Genomic DNA, 15540 nt, shown 5'->3' with positions numbered 1-15540 from the left:
CGATCGCAACAAATGAGGTGTCTATGGATAGGGCTCGCCGAGACGAATCCAAAAAGCTGAAAAACGCGAAAAACGCCGGGGGTGGCCCTAGAAAATTTGAAAATGACGCCCAAAAACCGTCTCAGATCCCAAAAGAAACACTAAAGACCACCAAAAAAGCGGAATTTAGTATGAAACGATGTCAATCGAACGTCACGGGAGTGCTAAACCGAAAAGGGTGAACCTATTAAAGCGAAAAAATTTTGAAAATCCGACCAAAAATTACCAAGTTAAAAATTTTGTATGAAAAAATTCTAAGTCAATATTAAAAATCTAAAAAATTGAATAAAATCGCCGGGAAGGGTGCTAGGGGTCTCAAATGTTACGGGGGTGTAGGCAAAAATATGGCGCTCAAAATGATGTATATAACCTATAGGTAGGCTATTATTTTCTAGAAATTTGAGTTGATTTTCGATTTTGTTGAGCTTGACCACGTAACCTCGGTTCGGTCTAAATAAGGGTAGGTATTGCCTGTTTTCCAAAGTTTTTGACCTCCGATCGCAACAAATGAGGTGTCTATGGATAGGGCTCGCCGAGACGAATCCAAAAAGCTGAAAAACGCCGGGGGTGGCCCTAGAAAATTTTTGAAAATGACGCCCAAAAACCGTCTCAGATCCCAAAAGAAACACTAAAGACCACCAAAAAAGCGGAATTTAGTATGAAACGATGTCAATCGAACGTCACGGGAGTGCTAAACCGAAAGGGTGAACCTATTAAAGCGAAAAAATTTTGAAAATCCGACCAAAAATTACCAAGTTAAAAAATTTTGTATGAAAAATTCTAAGTCAATATTAAAAATCTAAAAAATTGAATAAAATCGCCGGGAAGGGTGCTAGGGGTCTCAAAATGTTACGGGGGTGTAGGCAAAAATATGGCGCTCAAAATGATGTATATAACCTATAGGTAGGCTATTATTTTCTAGAAATTTGAGTTGATTTTCGATTTTGTTGAGCTTGACCACGTAACCTCGGTTCGGTCTAAATAAGGGTAGGTATTGCCTGTTTTCCAAAGTTTTTGACCTCCGATCGCAACAAATGAGGTGTCTATGGATAGGGCTCGCCGAGACGAATCCAAAAAGCTGAAAAACGCCGGGGGGTGGCCCTAGAAAATTTTGAAAATGACGCCCAAAAAACCGTCTCAGATCCCAAAAGAAACACTAAAGACCACCAAAAAAGCGGAATTTAGTATGAAACGATGTCAATCGAACGTCACGGGAGTGCTAAACCGAAAAGGGTGAACCTATTAAAGCGAAAAAATTTTGAAAATCCGACCAAAAATTACCAAGTTAAAAAATTTTGTATGAAAAAATTCTAAGTCAATATTAAAAATCTAAAAAATTGAATAAAATCGCCGGGAAGGGTGCTAGGGGTCTCAAAATGTTACGGGGGTGTAGGCAAAAATATGGCGCTCAAAATGATGTATATAACCTATAGGTAGGCTATTATTTTCTAGAAATTTGAGTTGATTTTCGATTTTGTTGAGCTTGACCACGTAACCTCGGTTCGGTCAAAATAAGGGTAGGTATTGCCTGTTTTCCAAAGTTTTTGACCTCCGATCGCAACAAATGAGGTGTCTATGGATAGGGCTCGCCGAGACGAATCCAAAAAGCTGAAAAACGCCGGGGGTGGCCCTAGAAAATTTTGAAAATGACGCCCAAAAACCGTCTCAGATCCCAAAAGAAACACTAAAGACCACCAAAAAAGCGGAATTTAGTATGAAACGATGTCAATCGAACGTCACGGGAGTGCTAAACCGAAAAGGGTGAACCTATTAAAGCGAAAAAATTTGAAAATCCGACCAAAAATTACCAAGTAAAAAATTTTGTATGAAAAAATTCTAAGTCAATATTAAAAATCTAAAAAATTGAATAAAATCGCCGGGAAGGGTGCTAGGGGTCTCAAAATGTTACGGGGGTGTAGGCAAAAATATGGCGCTCAAAATGATGTATATAACCTATAGGTAGGCTATTATTTTCTAGAAATTTGAGTTGATTTTCGATTTTGTTGAGCTTGACCACGTAACCTCGGTTCGGTCTAAATAAGGGTAGGTATTGCCTGTTTTCCAAAGTTTTTGACCTCCGATCGCAACAAATGAGGTGTCTATGGATAGGGCTCGCCGAGACGAATCCAAAAGCTGAAAAACGCCGGGGGTGGCCCTAGAAATTTTGAAAATGACGCCCAAAAACCGTCTCAGATCCCAAAAGAAACACTAAAGACCACCAAAAAAGCGGAATTTAGTATGAAACGATGTCAATCGAACGTCACGGGAGTGCTAAACCGAAAAGGGTTGAACCTATTAAAGCGAAAAAATTTTGAAAATCCGACCAAAAATTACCAAGTTAAAAAATTTTGTATGAAAAAATTCTAAGTCAATATTAAAAATCTAAAAAATTGAATAAATCGCCGGGAAGGGTGCTAGGGGTCTCAAAATGTTACGGGGGTGTAGGCAAAAATATGGCGCTCAAAATGAAGTATATAACCTATAGGTAGGCTATTATTTTCTAGAAATTTGAGTTGATTTCGATTTTGTTGAGCTTGACCACGTAACCTCGGTTCGGTCTAAATAAGGGTAGGTATTGCCTGTTTTCAAAGTTTTTGACCTCCGATCGCAACAAATGAGGTGTCTATGGATAGGGCTCGCCGAGACGAATCCAAAAAGCTGAAAAACGCCGGGGGTGGCCCTAGAAAATTTTGAAAATGACGCCCAAAAACCGTCTCAGATCCCAAAAGAAACACTAAAGACCACCAAAAAAGCGGAATTTAGTATGAAACGATGTCAATCGAACGTCACGGGAGTGCTAAACCGAAAAGGGTGAACCTATTAAAGCGAAAAAATTTTGAAAATCCGACCAAAAATTACCAAGTTAAAAATTTTGTATGAAAAAAATTCTAAGTCAATATTAAAAATCTAAAAAATTGAATAAAATCGCCGGGAAGGGTGCTAGGGGTCTCAAAATGTTACGGGGGTGTAGGCAAAAATATGGCGCTCAAAATGATGTATATAACCTATAGGTAGGCTATTATTTTCTAGAAATTTGAGTTGATTTTCGATTTTGTTGAGCTTGACCACGTAACCTCGGTTCGGTCTAAATAAGGGTAGGTATTGCCTGTTTTCCAAAGTTTTTGACCTCCGATCGCAACAAATGAGGTGTCTATGGATAGGGCTCGCCGAGACGAATCCAAAAAGCTGAAAAACGCCGGGGGTGGCCCTAGAAAATTTTGAAAATGACGCCCAAAAACCGTCTCAGATCCCAAAAGAAACACTAAAGACCACCAAAAAAGCGGAATTTAGTATGAAACGATGTCAATCGAACGTCACGGGAGTGCTAAACCGAAAAGGGTGAACCTATTAAAGCGAAAAAATTTTGAAAATCCGACCAAAAATTACCAAGTTAAAAAATTTTGTATGAAAAAATTCTAAGTCAATATTAAAAATCTAAAAAATTGAATAAAATCGCCGGGAAGGGTGCTAGGGGTCTCAAAATGTTACGGGGGTGTAGGCAAAAATATGGCGCTCAAAATGATGTATATAACCTATAGGTAGGCTATTATTTTCTAGAAATTTGAGTTGATTTTCGATTTTGTTGAGCTTGACCACGTAACCTCGGTTCGGTCTAAATAAGGGTAGGTATTGCCTGTTTTCCAAAGTTTTTGACCTCCGATCGCAACAAATGAGGTGTCTATGGATAGGGCTCGCCGAGACGAATCCAAAAAGCTGAAAAACGCCGGGGGTGGCCCTAGAAAATTTTGAAAATGACGCCCAAAAACCGTCTCAGATCCCAAAAGAAACACTAAAGACCACCAAAAAAGCGGAATTTAGTATGAAACGATGTCAATCGAACGTCACGGGAGTGCTAAACCGAAAAGGGTGAACCTATTAAAGCGAAAAAATTTTGAAAATCCGACCAAAAATTACCAAGTTAAAAAATTTTTGTATGAAAAAATTCTAAGTCAATATTAAAAATCTAAAAAATTGAATAAAATCGCCGGGAAGGGTGCTAGGGGTCTCAAAATGTTACGGGGGTGTAGGCAAAAATATGGCGCTCAAAATGATGTATATAACCTATAGGTAGGCTATTATTTTCTAGAAATTTGAGTTGATTTTCGATTTTGTTGAGCTTGACCACGTAACCTCGGTTCGGTCTAAATAAGGGTAGGTATTGCCTGTTTTCCAAAGTTTTTGACCTCCGATCGCAACAAATGAGGTGTCTATGGATAGGGCTCGCCGAGACGAATCCAAAAAGCTGAAAAACGCCGGGGTGGCCTAGAAAATTTTGAAAATGACGCCCAAAAACCGTCTCAGATCCCAAAAGAAACACTAAAGACCACCAAAAAAGCGGAATTTAGTATGAAACGATGTCAATCGAACGTCACGGGAGTGCTAAACCGAAAAGGGTGAACCTATTAAAGCGAAAAAATTTTGAAAATCCGACCAAAAATTACCAAGTTAAAAAATTTTGTATGAAAAAATTCTAAGTCAATATTAAAAATCTAAAAAATTGAATAAAATCGCCGGGAAGGGTGCTAGGGGTCTCAAAATGTTACGGGGTGTAGGCAAAAATATGGCGCTCAAAATGATGTATATAACCTATAGGTAGGCTATTATTTTCTAGAAATTTGAGTGATTTTCGATTTTGTTGAGCTTGACCACGTAACCTCGGTTCGGTCTAAATAAGGGTAGGTATTGCCTGTTTTCCAAAGTTTTTGACCTCCGATCGCAACAAATGAGGTGTCTATGGATAGGGCTCGCGAGACGAATCCAAAAAGCTGAAAAACGCCGGGGGTGGCCCTAGAAAATTTTGAAAATGACGCCCAAAAACCGTCTCAGATCCCAAAAGAAACACTAAAGACCACCAAAAAAGCGGAATTTAGTATGAAACGATGTCAATCGAACGTCACGGGAGTGCTAAACCGAAAAGGGTGAACCTATTAAAGCGAAAAAATTTTGAAAATCCGACCAAAAATTACCAAGTTAAAAAATTTTGTATGAAAAAATTCTAAGTCAATATTAAAAATCTAAAAAATTGAATAAAATCGCCGGGAAGGGTGCTAGGGGTCTCAAATGTTACGGGGGTGTAGGCAAAAATATGGCGCTCAAAATGATGTATATAACCTATAGGTAGGCTATTATTTTCTAGAAATTTGAGTTGATTTTCGATTTTGTTGAGCTTGACCACGTAACCTCGGTTCGGTCTAAATAAGGGTAGGTATTGCCTGTTTTCCAAAGTTTTTGACCTCCGATCGCAACAAATGAGGTGTCTATGGATAGGGCTCGCCGAGGACGAATCCAAAAAGCTGAAAAACGCCGGGGGTGGGCCCTAGAAAATTTTGAAAATGACGCCCAAAAACCGTCTCAGATCCCAAAAGAAACACTAAAGACCACCAAAAAAGCGGAATTTAGTATGAAACGATGTCAATCGAACGTCACGGGAGTGCTAAACCGAAAAGGGTGAACCTATTAAAGCGAAAAAATTTTGAACAATCCGACCAAAAATTACCAAGTTAAAAAATTTTGTATGAAAAAATTCTAAGTCAATATTAAAAATCTAAAAAATTGAATAAAATCGCCGGGAAGGGTGCTAGGGGTCTCAAAATGTTACGGGGGTGTAGGCAAAAATATGGCGCTCAAAATGATGTATATAACCTCTAGAAATTTGAGTTGATTTTCGATTTTGTTGAGCTTGACCACGTAACCTCGGTTCGGTCTAAATAAGGGTAGGTATTGCCTGTTTTCCAAAGTTTTTGACCTCCGATCGCAACAAATGAGGTGTCTATGGATAGGGCTCGCCGAGACGAATCCAAAAAGCTGAAAAACGCCGGGGGTGGCCCTAGAAAATTTTGAAAATGACGCCCAAAAACCGTCTCAGATCCCAAAAGAAACACTAAAGACCACCAAAAAAGCGGAATTTAGTATGAAACGATGTCAATCGAACGTCACGGGAGTGCTAAACCGAAAAGGGTGAACCTATTAAAGCGAAAAAATTTTGAAAATCCGACCAAAAATTACCAAGTTAAAAAATTTTGTATGAAAAAATTCTAAGTCAATATTAAAAATCTAAAAAATTGAATAAAATCGCCGGGAAGGGTGCTAGGGGTCTCAAAATGTTACGGGGGTGTAGGCAAAAATATGGCGCTCAAAATGATGTATATAACCTATAGGTAGGCTATTATTTTCTAGAAATTTGAGTTGATTTTCGATTTTGTTGAGCTTGACCACGTAACCTCGGTTCGGTCTAAATAAGGGTAGGTATTGCCTGTTTTCCAAAGTTTTTGACCTCCGATCGCAACAAATGAGGTGTCTATGGATAGGGCTCGCCGAGACGAATCCAAAAAGCTGAAAAACGCCGGGGGTGGCCCTAGAAAATTTTGAAAATGACGCCCAAAAAACCGTCTCAGATCCCAAAAGAAACACTAAAGACCACCAAAAAAGCGGAATTTAGTATGAAACGATGTCAATCGAACGTCACGGGAGTGCTAAACCGAAAAGGGTGAACCTATTAAAGCGAAAAAATTTTGAAAATCCGACCAAAAATTACCAAGTTAAAAAATTTTGTATGAAAAAATTCTAAGTCAATATTAAAAATCTAAAAAATTGAATAAAATCGCCGGGAAGGGTGCTAGGGGTCTCAAAATGTTACGGGGGTGTAGGCAAAAATATGGCGCTCAAAATGATGTATATAACCTATAGGTAGGCTATTATTTTCTAGAAATTTGAGTTGATTTTCGATTTTGTTGAGCTTGACCACGTAACCTCGGTTCGGTCTAAATAAGGGTAGGTATTGCCTGTTTTCCAAAGTTTTTGACCTCCGATCGCAACAAATGAGGTGTCTATGGATAGGGCTCGCCGAGACGAATCCAAAAAGCTGAAAAACGCCGGGGGTGGCCCTAGAAAATTTTGAAAATGACGCCCAAAAACCGTCTCAGATCCCAAAAGAAACACTAAAGACCACCAAAAAAGCGGAATTTAGTATGAAACGATGTCAATCGAACGTCACGGGAGTGCTAAACCGAAAAGGGTGAACCTATTAAAGCGAAAAAATTTTGAAAATCCGACCAAAAATTACCAAGTTAAAAAATTTTGTATGAAAAAATTCTAAGTCAATATTAAAAATCTAAAAAATTGAATAAAATCGCCGGGAAGGGTGCTAGGGGTCTCAAAATGTTACGGGGGTGTAGGCAAAAATATGGCGCTCAAAATGATGTATATAACCTATAGGTAGGCTATTATTTTCTAGAAATTTGAGTTGATTTTCGATTTTGTTGAGCTTGACCACGTAACCTCGGTTCGGTCTAAATAAGGGTAGGTATTGCCTGTTTTCCAAAGTTTTTGACCTCCGATCGCAACAAATGAGGTGTCTATGGATAGGGCTCGCCGAGACGAATCCAAAAAGCTGAAAAACGCCGGGGGTGGCCCTAGAAAATTTTGAAAATGACGCCCAAAAACCGTCTCAGATCCCAAAAGAAACACTAAAGACCACCAAAAAAGCGGAATTTAGTATGAAACGATGTCAATCGAACGTCACGGGAGTGCTAAACCGAAAAGGGTGAACCTATTAAAGCGAAAAAATTTTGAAAATCCGACCAAAAATTACCAAGTTAAAAAATTTTGTATGAAAAAATTCTAAGTCAATATTAAAAATCTAAAAAATTGAATAAAATCGCCGGGAAGGGTGCTAGGGGTCTCAAAATGTTACGGGGGTGTAGGCAAAAATATGGCGCTCAAAATGATGTATATAACCTATAGGTAGGCTATTATTTTCTAGAAATTTGAGTTGATTTTCGATTTTGTTGAGCTTGACCACGTAACCTCGGTTCGGTCTAAATAAGGGTAGGTATTGCCTGTTTTCCAAAGTTTTTGACCTCCGATCGCAACAAATGAGGTGTCTATGGATAGGGCTCGCCGAGACGAATCCAAAAAGCTGAAAAACGCCGGGGGTGGCCCTAGAAAATTTTGAAAATGACGCCCAAAAACCGTCTCAGATCCCAAAAGAAACACTAAAGACCACCAAAAAAGCGGAATTTAGTATGAAACGATGTCAATCGAACGTCACGGGAGTGCTAAACCGAAAAGGGTGAACCTATTAAAGCGAAAAAATTTTGAAAATCCGACCAAAAATTACCAAGTTAAAAAATTTTGTATGAAAAAATTCTAAGTCAATATTAAAAATCTAAAAAATTGAATAAAATCGCCGGGAAGGGTGCTAGGGGTCTCAAAATGTTACGGGGGTGTAGGCAAAAATATGGCGCTCAAAATGATGTATATAACCTATAGGTAGGCTATTATTTTCTAGAAATTTGAGTTGATTTTCGATTTTGTTGAGCTTGACCACGTAACCTCGGTTCGGTCTAAATAAGGGTAGGTATTGCCTGTTTTCCAAAGTTTTTGACCTCCGATCGCAACAAATGAGGTGTCTATGGATAGGGCTCGCCGAGACGAATCCAAAAAGCTGAAAAACGCCGGGGGTGGCCCTAGAAAATTTTGAAAATGACGCCCAAAAACCGTCTCAGATCCCAAAAGAAACACTAAAGACCACCAAAAAAGCGGAATTTAGTATGAAACGATGTCAATCGAACGTCACGGGAGTGCTAAACCGAAAAGGGTGAACCTATTAAAGCGAAAAAATTTTGAAAATCCGACCAAAAATTACCAAGTTAAAAAATTTTGTATGAAAAAATTCTAAGTCAATATTAAAAATCTAAAAAATTGAATAAAATCGCCGGGAAGGGTGCTAGGGGTCTCAAAATGTTACGGGGGTGTAGGCAAAAATATGGCGCTCAAAATGATGTATATAACCTATAGGTAGGCTATTATTTTCTAGAAATTTGAGTTGATTTTCGATTTTGTTGAGCTTGACCACGTAACCTCGGTTCGGTCTAAATAAGGGTAGGTATTGCCTGTTTTCCAAAGTTTTTGACCTCCGATCGCAACAAATGAGGTGTCTATGGATAGGGCTCGCCGAGACGAATCCAAAAAGCTGAAAAACGCCGGGGGTGGCCCTAGAAAATTTTGAAAATGACGCCCAAAAACCGTCTCAGATCCCAAAAGAAACACTAAAGACCACCAAAAAAGCGGAATTTAGTATGAAACGATGTCAATCGAACGTCACGGGAGTGCTAAACCGAAAAGGGTGAACCTATTAAAGCGAAAAAATTTTGAAAATCCGACCAAAAATTACCAAGTTAAAAAATTTTGTATGAAAAAATTCTAAGTCAATATTAAAAATCTAAAAAATTGAATAAAATCGCCGGGAAGGGTGCTAGGGGTCTCAAAATGTTACGGGGGTGTAGGCAAAAATATGGCGCTCAAAATGATGTATATAACCTATAGGTAGGCTATTATTTTCTAGAAATTTGAGTTGATTTTCGATTTTGTTGAGCTTGACCACGTAACCTCGGTTCGGTCTAAATAAGGGTAGGTATTGCCTGTTTTCCAAAGTTTTTGACCTCCGATCGCAACAAATGAGGTGTCTATGGATAGGGCTCGCCGAGACGAATCCAAAAAGCTGAAAAACGCCGGGGGTGGCCCTAGAAAATTTTGAAAATGACGCCCAAAAACCGTCTCAGATCCCAAAAGAAACACTAAAGACCACCAAAAAAGCGGAATTTAGTATGAAACGATGTCAATCGAACGTCACGGGAGTGCTAAACCGAAAAGGGTGAACCTATTAAAGCGAAAAAATTTTGAAAATCCGACCAAAAATTACCAAGTTAAAAAATTTTGTATGAAAAAATTCTAAGTCAATATTAAAAATCTAAAAAATTGAATAAAATCGCCGGGAAGGGTGCTAGGGGTCTCAAAATGTTACGGGGGTGTAGGCAAAAATATGGCGCTCAAAATGATGTATATAACCTATAGGTAGGCTATTATTTTCTAGAAATTTGAGTTGATTTTCGATTTTGTTGAGCTTGACCACGTAACCTCGGTTCGGTCTAAATAAGGGTAGGTATTGCCTGTTTTCCAAAGTTTTTGACCTCCGATCGCAACAAATGAGGTGTCTATGGATAGGGCTCGCCGAGACGAATCCAAAAAGCTGAAAAACGCCGGGGGTGGCCCTAGAAAATTTTGAAAATGACGCCCAAAAACCGTCTCAGATCCCAAAAGAAACACTAAAGACCACCAAAAAAGCGGAATTTAGTATGAAACGATGTCAATCGAACGTCACGGGAGTGCTAAACCGAAAAGGGTGAACCTATTAAAGCGAAAAAATTTTGAAAATCCGACCAAAAATTACCAAGTTAAAAAATTTTGTATGAAAAAATTCTAAGTCAATATTAAAAATCTAAAAAATTGAATAAAATCGCCGGGAAGGGTGCTAGGGGTCTCAAAATGTTACGGGGGTGTAGGCAAAAATATGGCGCTCAAAATGATGTATATAACCTATAGGTAGGCTATTATTTTCTAGAAATTTGAGTTGATTTTCGATTTTGTTGAGCTTGACCACGTAACCTCGGTTCGGTCTAAATAAGGGTAGGTATTGCCTGTTTTCCAAAGTTTTTGACCTCCGATCGCAACAAATGAGGTGTCTATGGATAGGGCTCGCCGAGACGAATCCAAAAAGCTGAAAAACGCCGGGGGTGGCCCTAGAAAATTTTGAAAATGACGCCCAAAAACCGTCTCAGATCCCAAAAGAAACACTAAAGACCACCAAAAAAGCGGAATTTAGTATGAAACGATGTCAATCGAACGTCACGGGAGTGCTAAACCGAAAAGGGTGAACCTATTAAAGCGAAAAAATTTTGAAAATCCGACCAAAAATTACCAAGTTAAAAAATTTTGTATGAAAAAATTCTAAGTCAATATTAAAAATCTAAAAAATTGAATAAAATCGCCGGGAAGGGTGCTAGGGGTCTCAAAATGTTACGGGGGTGTAGGCAAAAATATGGCGCTCAAAATGATGTATATAACCTATAGGTAGGCTATTATTTTCTAGAAATTTGAGTTGATTTTCGATTTTGTTGAGCTTGACCACGTAACCTCGGTTCGGTCTAAATAAGGGTAGGTATTGCCTGTTTTCCAAAGTTTTTGACCTCCGATCGCAACAAATGAGGTGTCTATGGATAGGGCTCGCCGAGACGAATCCAAAAAGCTGAAAAACGCCGGGGGTGGCCCTAGAAAATTTTGAAAATGACGCCCAAAAACCGTCTCAGATCCCAAAAGAAACACTAAAGACCACCAAAAAAGCGGAATTTAGTATGAAACGATGTCAATCGAACGTCACGGGAGTGCTAAACCGAAAAGGGTGAACCTATTAAAGCGAAAAAATTTTGAAAATCCGACCAAAAATTACCAAGTTAAAAAATTTTGTATGAAAAAATTCTAAGTCAATATTAAAAATCTAAAAAATTGAATAAAATCGCCGGGAAGGGTGCTAGGGGTCTCAAAATGTTACGGGGGTGTAGGCAAAAATATGGCGCTCAAAATGATGTATATAACCTATAGGTAGGCTATTATTTTCTAGAAATTTGAGTTGATTTTCGATTTTGTTGAGCTTGACCACGTAACCTCGGTTCGGTCTAAATAAGGGTAGGTATTGCCTGTTTTCCAAAGTTTTTGACCTCCGATCGCAACAAATGAGGTGTCTATGGATAGGGCTCGCCGAGACGAATCCAAAAAGCTGAAAAACGCCGGGGGTGGCCCTAGAAAATTTTGAAAATGACGCCCAAAAACCGTCTCAGATCGTCTCAGATCCCAAAAGAAACACTAAAGACCACCAAAAAAGCGGAATTTAGTATGAAACGATGTCAATCGAACGTCACGGGAGTGCTAAACCGAAAAGGGTGAACCTATTAAAGCGAAAAAATTTTGAAAATCCGACCAAAAATTACCAAGTTAAAAAATTTTGTATGAAAAAATTCTAAGTCAATATTAAAAATCTAAAAAATTGAATAAAATCGCCGGGAAGGGTGCTAGGGGTCTCAAAATGTTACGGGGGTGTAGGCAAAAATATGGCGCTCAAAATGATGTATATAACCTATAGGTAGGCTATTATTTTCTAGAAATTTGAGTTGATTTTCGATTTTGTTGAGCTTGACCACGTAACCTCGGTTCGGTCTAAATAAGGGTAGGTATTGCCTGTTTTCCAAAGTTTTTGACCTCCGATCGCAACAAATGAGGTGTCTATGGATAGGGCTCGCCGAGACGAATCCAAAAAGCTGAAAAACGCCGGGGGTGGCCCTAGAAAATTTTGAAAATGACGCCCAAAAACCGTCTCAGATCCCAAAAGAAACACTAAAGACCACCAAAAAAGCGGAATTTAGTATGAAACGATGTCAATCGAACGTCACGGGAGTGCTAAACCGAAAAGGGTGAACCTATTAAAGCGAAAAAATTTTGAAAATCCGACCAAAAATTACCAAGTTAAAAAATTTTGTATGAAAAAATTCTAAGTCAATATTAAAAATCTAAAAAATTGAATAAAATCGCCGGGAAGGGTGCTAGGGGTCTCAAAATGTTACGGGGGTGTAGGCAAAAATATGGCGCTCAAAATGATGTATATAACCTATAGGTAGGCTATTATTTTCTAGAAATTTGAGTTGATTTTCGATTTTGTTGAGCTTGACCACGTAACCTCGGTTCGGTCTAAATAAGGGTAGGTATTGCCTGTTTTCCAAAGTTTTTGACCTCCGATCGCAACAAATGAGGTGTCTATGGATAGGGCTCGCCGAGACGAATCCAAAAAGCTGAAAAACGCCGGGGGTGGCCCTAGAAAATTTTGAAAATGACGCCCAAAAACCGTCTCAGATCCCAAAAGAAACACTAAAGACCACCAAAAAAGCGGAATTTAGTATGAAACGATGTCAATCGAACGTCACGGGAGTGCTAAACCGAAAAGGGTGAACCTATTAAAGCGAAAAAATTTTGAAAATCCGACCAAAAATTACCAAGTTAAAAAATTTTGTATGAAAAAATTCTAAGTCAATATTAAAAATCTAAAAAATTGAATAAAATCGCCGGGAAGGGTGCTAGGGGTCTCAAAATGTTACGGGGGTGTAGGCAAAAATATGGCGCTCAAAATGATGTATATAACCTATAGGTAGGCTATTATTTTCTAGAAATTTGAGTTGATTTTCGATTTTGTTGAGCTTGACCACGTAACCTCGGTTCGGTCTAAATAAGGGTAGGTATTGCCTGTTTTCCAAAGTTTTTGACCTCCGATCGCAACAAATGAGGTGTCTATGGATAGGGCTCGCCGAGACGAATCCAAAAAGCTGAAAAACGCCGGGGGTGGCCCTAGAAAATTTTGAAAATGACGCCCAAAAACCGTCTCAGATCCCAAAAGAAACACTAAAGACCACCAAAAAAGCGGAATTTAGTATGAAACGATGTCAATCGAACGTCACGGGAGTGCTAAACCGAAAAGGGTGAACCTATTAAAGCGAAAAAATTTTGAAAATCCGACCAAAAATTACCAAGTTAAAAAATTTTGTATGAAAAAATTCTAAGTCAATATTAAAAATCTAAAAAATTGAATAAAATCGCCGGGAAGGGTGCTAGGGGTCTCAAAATGTTACGGGGGTGTAGGCAAAAATATGGCGCTCAAAATGATGTATATAACCTATAGGTAGGCTATTATTTTCTAGAAATTTGAGTTGATTTTCGATTTTGTTGAGCTTGACCACGTAACCTCGGTTCGGTCTAAATAAGGGTAGGTATTGCCTGTTTTCCAAAGTTTTTGACCTCCGATCGCAACAAATGAGGTGTCTATGGATAGGGCTCGCCGAGACGAATCCAAAAAGCTGAAAAACGCCGGGGGTGGCCCTAGAAAATTTTGAAAATGACGCCCAAAAACCGTCTCAGATCCCAAAAGAAACACTAAAGACCACCAAAAAAGCGGAATTTAGTATGAAACGATGTCAATCGAACGTCACGGGAGTGCTAAACCGAAAAGGGTGAACCTATTAAAGCGAAAAAATTTTGAAAATCCGACCAAAAATTACCAAGTTAAAAAATTTTGTATGAAAAAATTCTAAGTCAATATTAAAAATCTAAAAAATTGAATAAAATCGCCGGGAAGGGTGCTAGGGGTCTCAAAATGTTACGGGGGTGTAGGCAAAAATATGGCGCTCAAAATGATGTATATAACCTATAGGTAGGCTATTATTTTCTAGAAATTTGAGTTGATTTTCGATTTTGTTGAGCTTGACCACGTAACCTCGGTTCGGTCTAAATAAGGGTAGGTATTGCCTGTTTTCCAAAGTTTTTGACCTCCGATCGCAACAAATGAGGTGTCTATGGATAGGGCTCGCCGAGACGAATCCAAAAAGCTGAAAAACGCCGGGGGTGGCCCTAGAAAATTTTGAAAATGACGCCCAAAAACCGTCTCAGATCCCAAAAGAAACACTAAAGACCACCAAAAAAGCGGAATTTAGTATGAAACGATGTCAATCGAACGTCACGGGAGTGCTAAACCGAAAAGGGTGAACCTATTAAAGCGAAAAAATTTTGAAAATCCGACCAAAAATTACCAAGTTAAAAAATTTTGTATGAAAAAATTCTAAGTCAATATTAAAAATCTAAAAAATTGAATAAAATCGCCGGGAAGGGTGCTAGGGGTCTCAAAATGTTACGGGGGTGTAGGCAAAAATATGGCGCTCAAAATGATGTATATAACCTATAGGTAGGCTATTATTTTCTAGAAATTTGAGTTGATTTTCGATTTTGTTGAGCTTGACCACGTAACCTCGGTTCGGTCTAAATAAGGGTAGGTATTGCCTGTTTTCCAAAGTTTTTGACCTCCGATCGCAACAAATGAGGTGTCTATGGATAGGGCTCGCCGAGACGAATCCAAAAAGCTGAAAAACGCCGGGGGTGGCCCTAGAAAATTTTGAAAATGACGCCCAAAAACCGTCTCAGATCCCAAAAGAAACACTAAAGACCACCAAAAAAGCGGAATTTAGTATGAAACGATGTCAATCGAACGTCACGGGAGTGCTAAACCGAAAAGGGTGAACCTATTAAAGCGAAAAAATTTTGAAAATCCGACCAAAAATTACCAAGTTAAAAAATTTTGTATGAAAAAATTCTAAGTCAATATTAAAAATCTAAAAAATTGAATAAAATCGCCGGGAAGGGTGCTAGGGGTCTCAAAATGTTACGGGGGTGTAGGCAAAAATATGGCGCTCAAAATGATGTATATAAATGTATATAACCTATAGGTAGGCTATTATTTTCTAGAAATTTGAGTTGATTTTCGATTTTGTTGAGCTTGACCACGTAACCTCGGTTCGGTCTAAATAAGGGTAGGTATTGCCTGTTTTCCAAAGTTTTTGACCTCCGATCGCAACAAATGAGGTGTCTATGGATAGGGCTCGCCGAGACGAATCCAAAAAGCTGAAAAACGCCGGGGGTGGCCCTAGAAAATTTTGAAAATGACGCCCAAAAACCGTCTCAGATCCCAAAAGAAACACTAAAGACCACCAAAAAAGCGGAATTTAGTATGAAACGATGTCAATCGAACGTCACGGGAGTGCTAAACCGAAAAGGGTGAACCTATTAAAGCGA

Source organism: Ostrinia nubilalis, chromosome 7 (genome assembly GCF_963855985.1).
Source record: "Ostrinia nubilalis chromosome 7, ilOstNubi1.1, whole genome shotgun sequence".
Taxonomy (NCBI): Eukaryota; Metazoa; Arthropoda; class Insecta; order Lepidoptera; family Crambidae; genus Ostrinia; species Ostrinia nubilalis.
The sequence above is the reverse complement of the archived record's forward strand: the minus strand, read 5'-3'. Positions refer to the sequence as shown.